The following is a 7,392-nucleotide window of genomic DNA, read 5'->3' as shown; positions in this document are numbered from 1 at the left end:
ACAATGCAACAAAACTAAGATAAGGAGAGGTTGCTACAGTAGTAACAACTTCTAAGACTCAAATATAAAACAAAGTTACTGTAGCAAAATAAACACATGGGTTATCTCCCAAGAAGTTCTTTCTTTATAGCCATTAAGATGGGCTCAGCAGTTTTAATGATGCACTCGCAAGAAATAGTAGTTGAAGCAAAAGAGAGCATCAAGAGGCAAATTCAAAAAACATTTAAGTCTAACATGCTTCCTATGCATAGGAATCTTGTAAATAAACAAGTTCATGAAGAGCAAAGTAACAAGCATAGGAAGATAGAACAAGTGTAGCTTCAAAAATTTCAGCATATAGAGAGGTGTTTTAGTAACATGAAAATTTCTACAACCATATTTTCCTCTCTCATAATAACTTTCAGTAGCAACATGAGCAAACTCAACAATATAACTATCACATAAAGCATTCTTATCATGAGTCTCATGCATAAAATTATTACTACTCCCAACATAAGCATAGTCAATTTTTAGTAATAGTGGGAGCAAATTCAACAAAGTAGCTATCATTATTATTTTCATCATCAAATATAGGAGGCATATTGTAATCATAATTAAATTTATCCTCCATAGTAGGTGGCACCAAAATACCACTATCATTATAATCATCATATATGGGAGGCATATCGTAATCAACATAAACTTTCTCCTCAATACCCGGAGGGCTAAAGAGATCATTTTCATCAAAACCGACCTCCCCAAGCTTAGAATTTTCCATAGCATTAGCAACAATAGTGTTCAAAGCATTCATATTAATAACATTCCCATTAGCATGCATATAAATTTCCATGGGTTTTTTAATTCTCTCTTCAAACACATCATGTCCTAATTCAAGATAAAGTTCATAAAGATCTCTCATATTTTTGTTGTTTTCCATTATGCCTTACTAGTGTAAACAAGAAACAAAAACATGCAATTGCAGGATCTAAAGGAAATAGCTTCGAGCACACACACAACGGCAACAGAAAAGTACTTTTACCTGGGACCGGAGTATGAGTGCCTTTTACCTTTCCTCCCCGGCAACGGCGCCAGAAAAGTGCTTGATGTCTACGGGTGCTTCTATTCTTGTAGACGGTGTTGGGCCTCCAAGAGCAGAGGTTTGTAGAACAGCAGACAAGTTTCCCTTAAGTGGATCACCCAAGGTTTATCGAACTCGGGGAGGAAGAGGTCAAAGATATCCCTCTCATGCAACCCTGCAACCACAAAGCAAGAAGTCTCTTGTGTCCCCAACACACCTAATAGGTGCACTAGTTCGGCGAAGAGATAGTGAAATATAGGTGGTATGAATAAATGTGAGAAGTAGCAACGGTACCAGAAAAGTGCTTTGCTGTCCAGGATTGGTGTGTGGTTGATGGTGGTAATATTGCAGGAAGTATAGATGCAGTAAAACAGTAAACAAACAGCGATAGCAGTATTTAGGAACAAGGCCTAGGGATCATACTTTCACTAGTGGACACTCTCAACATTGATCACATAACAGAATAAATAGATAGATGCTAGACTCTACACCCTCTTGTTGGATGATGAACACCACTAACGTGTAGGATTACACGAACCCTCAATGCCGGAGTTAACAAGCTCCACAATATTCGATGTTCATGTTTAAATAACCTTAGAGTGCATGACAGATCAACATAACCAAACCAAGTACTAACATAGCATGCACACTTGTCACCTTCACGCTACGAAAGGAGGAATAGATCACATCAATACTATCATAGCAATAGTTAACTTCATAATCTACAAGAGATCACAATCATAGCCTACGCCAAGTACTACACGATGCACACACTTGTCACCATTACACCGTGCGGGAGGAATAAACTACTTTAATAACATCACTAGAGTAGCACACGGATATATTGTGATACAAAACACATTGCAATCATAAAGAGATATAAATAAGCACTTCACTATGCCATTCATAACGAGTGAATAAGTATTCGTGAAATATAGCCTAAGAGACCCACACGGTGCACACACTTGTCACCTTTACACACGTGGGACAAGGAGTCTCCGGAGATCACATAAGTAAAATCCACTTGACTAGCACAATGACATCTAGATTACAAGCATCATCATATGAATCTCAATCATGTAAGGCAGCTCATGAGATTATTGTATTGAAGCACATAGGAGAGAGATTAACCACATAGCTACCGGTACAGCCCCGAGCCTCGATGGAGAACTACTCCCTCCTCATGGGAGACAGCAGCGGTGATGAAGATGGCGGTGGTGTTGATGGAGGAGCCTTCCGGGGGCACTTCCCCGTCCCGGCGGCGTGCCGGAACAGAGACTCCTGTCCCCCAGATCTTGGCTTCGCGATGGCGGCGGCTCTGGAAGGTTTCTCGTACCATGTCTTTTTCGTATCGAGGTTTTAGGTCAGGGACCTTTATATAGGCGAAGAGGCGGCGTCAGAAGGTCAACGAGGCGACGACACAACAGGGGGGCGCGGGCCCCCCCCTTGGCCGCGCCAGGGTGTCATCTGGTGGCCCAGTGGCCCCCCTCTGGCCTCTCTCGGGTGTTCTGGAAGCTTCGCGTGATCCTAAGATGCTGGGCGTTGATTTCGTCCGATTCCGAGAATATTTCCTTACTAGGATTTCTGAAACCAAAAACAGCGAAACAACGACAGCGGCCCTTCGGCATCTCGTCAATAGGTTAGTTCCGGAAAACGCATAATAATGACATAAAGTATGCATAAAACATGTAGATATCATCAATAATGTGGCATGGAACATAAGAAATTATCGATACGTCGGAGACGTATCAGCGCCCAGCTCCTGAAGCTCGTCCTTTAATCTTTGCTTCGTCAGCTAACTGTGATTCATCTTCTCTTGCATGATGTAGCAACTCATTCATAGTGGTGTAACTGTAATGACGAACAATGCCTTTGATATCATATTTCAAACAATTGAGAAAATGAGTCATTGTCATCTCAAGGGATTCTTTGACACGACCACGCTGCATGAGCATCTCCATCTCCATGTAGTATTCATCAACAGTCTTCACACCTTCTCTTAATAGGGTCAACTTATTAAATATATTGCGCAAGTAATTTGTGGGCACAAAACGCTCGGTCATTGCCGCCTTCATAGCACGCCATGTGATAATAGGTTGTTCACCATCTTTTTCGCGAGCACGAACAAATCGATCCCACCAACGCAAAGCATAACCATCAAATTCGGAAGAAGCAAGCTTTATCTTCCTATCTTCAGTGTAATGTGGATGTAAACTCCATAACTTCTCAATCTTGAGCTCCCAAGTGAGGTATTCTTCAACATCAGCTCCTCCTTCAAACTTGGGTATAGAAAACTTGGGCTTACCCAATCCATCTTCCTCATCATGTCCACGACCATTGCAGCCAAGTGGAGCCCAACCTCGAGGACGATTACCACGTGGCGCACCACGAGCATTACGTGCGTCATCTTGAAGCTCAAGATCATCGTCATCTTCTTGTTGTTGTTGTTGGGTCAAATTCTCAATAGCTAGGCGCATATCTGCAAGATTGCGCTGTATATCCGTCATTTGATCTTTCATTGTAGTGATAGTCTCACATGTAGTATCCAGCTTCTAGGAAATCCCTTGGACCGTTCCCTTAAGCTCATCAATTGGAGTGCGGAATTCACGCCGCATCTCATTACGAAGAGCTTCATACTCCCTCCATGTGATGATATCTGCAGAATTCTTGTTTTCCTGGTTAACAATTTTTTGATCACTAGCAGACATGATTAGTAGGTTAGTGCACTAAATCAAAAAGATATGGTGGTACTCTCACAACTCACTAAAAAACTGATAATAAAAGGAGATCTTACCGTTCCAAAGTAAATTAGTGTTGCTTACCACTTGTAGTAACAACTAGTGCACGGATGTAGCGAAGCAAATATCAAGGGTATAAGAACAAATCACACGGCAAAGCAGGATATATGTGGGGCTGTAGGTAGGCTACCTATTTGCACCAATAACAAGCTCTAGCGCTGACCGTAGACAACCAATGATACTCACACAAGGCGATAAATGTGGCAATGCAACTATTTGGAGGAAAGGTTGCAATGCACTAGAGAGACGCTAGCAAAGCTCAACGAGACAGGCACAAGATTGCTCAACTACGGGTGTAGTAAAGTAAACTTAGGCCTACACTTGATTCTTCTAGCACTTCACTTTTCTTTTTGTATTTTTCTTGTTGTATAACATGCAGCTATGTAGCTCTTTTTGCTTCTTTTCAATTTTCTGTTTTTTTATTTTTATTTTATGACTCAACTCCTTGATAACATGGCCAACAAAATATGCAAAGCACCAAACCCTAATGAGCAGCCTGTCGAGCGGTAAAATTAGTCTCTTCTGGGGAAGTTCCTAGTCACTTATATCGAAAGGCTGTGGCTATGGTTGGGACTAACACACTGTATGCTATGTGGACTCGGAGGAACAAAAACTGAAACTACATGATTATAGAGACTCAAACCCTAACAATACTAGATGCAAGAAAAAGCTACGAAAAAACAACTACGAAAAGCAACTAAAACTTGAAATTAGTGCAATCTAAGGCTATGGCAAACCCTAACCCTAATTTTTTTTTGCTTTTTCTGGATAGGAAAACACTCACAACTCAACTATGTGGTGGATTGTGGATGGCTTACCGAGGAAACCCGAGAATCTGATACCAAGATGATAAGGGGTGGCCCGATCTTCTCAGTAGGCAACGGTGGTGATGATGATCACGGGGTGATTGTAGCGGAGGTAACTTGATGAAGTGGATGATAACTTGTATGACGCAACGAGATCTCTCGATTGGTCCCTGTCGCCAATGCAACAGCTCTCAACCATGCAAGATATTCGCAACTCCACACACTTGCGCATGTAGCCGCCGACCACGAAGCGGTAAGTTGCAACCGTCTAATTCCCAATGGAACAGCAGATCACACAAGACTTTCAGATCTACACAATATCAAGCAATATGGTGTAGGGAATTCAATAGTTTTGCAGAGCAAACAACTAAGAACTAGGGTTTATCTTAAACGTGGTCTCCATCAGCTAGGGGGGCGTCCTGGGCACTTATATAGGCGTTCGGCACGACTTCTGGTCGAAAAGATACAAGAATAACCGACCCAGAATAGATCTGGTCGAGACAGACTCGGACACGGCCGGTCTGGTGGCCGGTCGACCGGGTCTGGGACCGGGCTGGCCGGTTTAAACCGGGCCAGGGACCGGGTTGCAACCGGGTGGTCGATGTGTCGCGCAGTAACCCTCCCGGTTGGCATCAGTGTGGCGCCCGGTTGGCGCCGGGGTGGATCCGGCCTGTCGCCCGGTCGGACCGGGCCAGGGACCGGGCGCGCCGGCGTGGCGGCCGGTCTGACCGGGTGCTAGGCCGGCCTGGACTTCGTCTGCTCCTCTCGCGCATGCCTCCTGCTCCTCCCTTGCGCGTCCATGAGATATCTTCATGTCCAGCTCCTTGTCCAGCTCCACGTCCATCTTCACGTCCAGCTGCTCCTCTCCTCCTCGTGCGATGCTTGTCTCCTCTTCATACCTGATGATACATAAGTAATAGGACTTAGGTAGTATAAAGTTCTGATCAATCAAAGTATCGTTTAGGAACAAGTTCACCTGTTGTTTAAGTAGCTTCGCACGAGCTCTTGTAATAGGTCCAAGCCGAACTTCATTGGACTTGAGCTTCACAGCAGGTTCATCTTCAGTTGGTAATGACGGAGGTGGTAGTGTGGTAGGGATGTCCTCATCAGCCATAATTGATTCTTTTCAAGTCAATTGCATGTCTTTGGAAGTCATTGAAAGCAGCAATCATATCTGTTTTAATAATATCCCAACACTCCTTATAGAATTCTGCAGGAATCCCATCAGGACCAGTTGCTTTGTTGTTTTCCATCTGATCAATGGCATTCTTGATTTCCTCTTCACTGAATTCCCTATCCATTACTCCCCTCTCCTCTTCACTAATTTTTTCATCAGCAGACCAGATATGACTGTTCAGTCTGATCCTAGAGTCAGTGGCTGGACCAAAGAGATTTTTGTAAAAGGCAGTGGCATGATTTAGTAGGTCTACAGTTCTTTGTACAACATTATCACCATCTTTCATAGAGAAAATAGTTCTCTTCCTTTTGCAACCATTGGAAATTCTATGAAAGAAAGAAGTGTTACTGTCTCCTTGAAGAAGCCATTTTTTTCTGGATCTCTGCTGCCAGTAGATCTCCTCTTTGTCAATGATATGCAGCAACTCATGTTGTATCTGGGCTATCCTTCTTATCTGTGCAGCAGACAGAGGATGATCCTCTTCCAGTCTCTCTAGCTCTTCCAGTTCTCTATTAATATATTTCTTTCTTTTGATATCTCTCCCTCTTAGATTTGGTCCCCAATTTCAAATCTTTCTTGACATTTTTCATTTTCAATTGCAGTTTTCCCAGACTGTTAGAGGTTCTCACAGGATTTTGTCAGATTTTGGAGACTCTACAGAGGAAATCTTCTTCCTGCAACCATGCTTTTTAAAATTTAAAGTCTCTGACAACCCTATCTCTCTGTTCCATAGTGTCTACGATCAATGGGTTATGATCTGACATATCTGTGACAAGCTTATGGATAATTGTGAGGGGAAACAGAGTCTCCCAAGAATCAAGAATCTATCAAGCTTTTCAAGGGTAGGATCTTGATGATTATTTGACCAAGTGTATTGTCCACCAGATAAATATATCTCTCTCAGACCATGACTATTAATGATTGCATTGAACATATCAGTCCATCTGTTCCTCCTCATGGCTATGTTATTTTCTGAAGGAAATCTAATAATGTTGAAGTCTCCTCCAATGTGTAGAGGCAGCTCTTGATCCCTGCAGACATTCCCCAACTCAATCAGAAAATCTTCTTTATCCTCTAGTTGAGCAGCTCTATACACAATGACCAAGTTCCATTTTATCTGCATCTTTTTATCAAACAGAGTGACTTTGATATGAAATCTACCAACACTGGTATTAATTATGTCAAATCTAGATGACCTAAAGCCACCCAAAATCCCACCACTCCTGCCAACAGAAGGAATCCATCTCCAGTCAAAATCATTCATGTGATGAAATTTTCCGAAGAAACCAAGAGACTAATCTTTCTTTATTGTCTCCCGTAAACCAATGAAATCTATCTCCTAAGCTCTTAGCAGATCTGACAGGAAAACACTCATACCCTTCTTGCCAACACCCCTGCAATTTAGTGTTGCACCTATCATAGATACTTTGAATTTTATTTTCTTCTCCTGGTTCCAGTCACAATGCCACACAAAGGGTGGTTATTGGAGACTTTCACCGAGGCAGCACTAGATTTTGGTAGTGCTCCTCGAGAGGCAACACCTAATTTTGCTAG

The sequence above is a fragment of the Lolium rigidum genome, chromosome 1 (assembly GCF_022539505.1).
Source record: "Lolium rigidum isolate FL_2022 chromosome 1, APGP_CSIRO_Lrig_0.1, whole genome shotgun sequence".
In the NCBI taxonomy this organism is placed as follows: domain Eukaryota; kingdom Viridiplantae; phylum Streptophyta; class Magnoliopsida; order Poales; family Poaceae; genus Lolium; species Lolium rigidum.
This window is presented reverse-complemented; position numbering follows the sequence as displayed.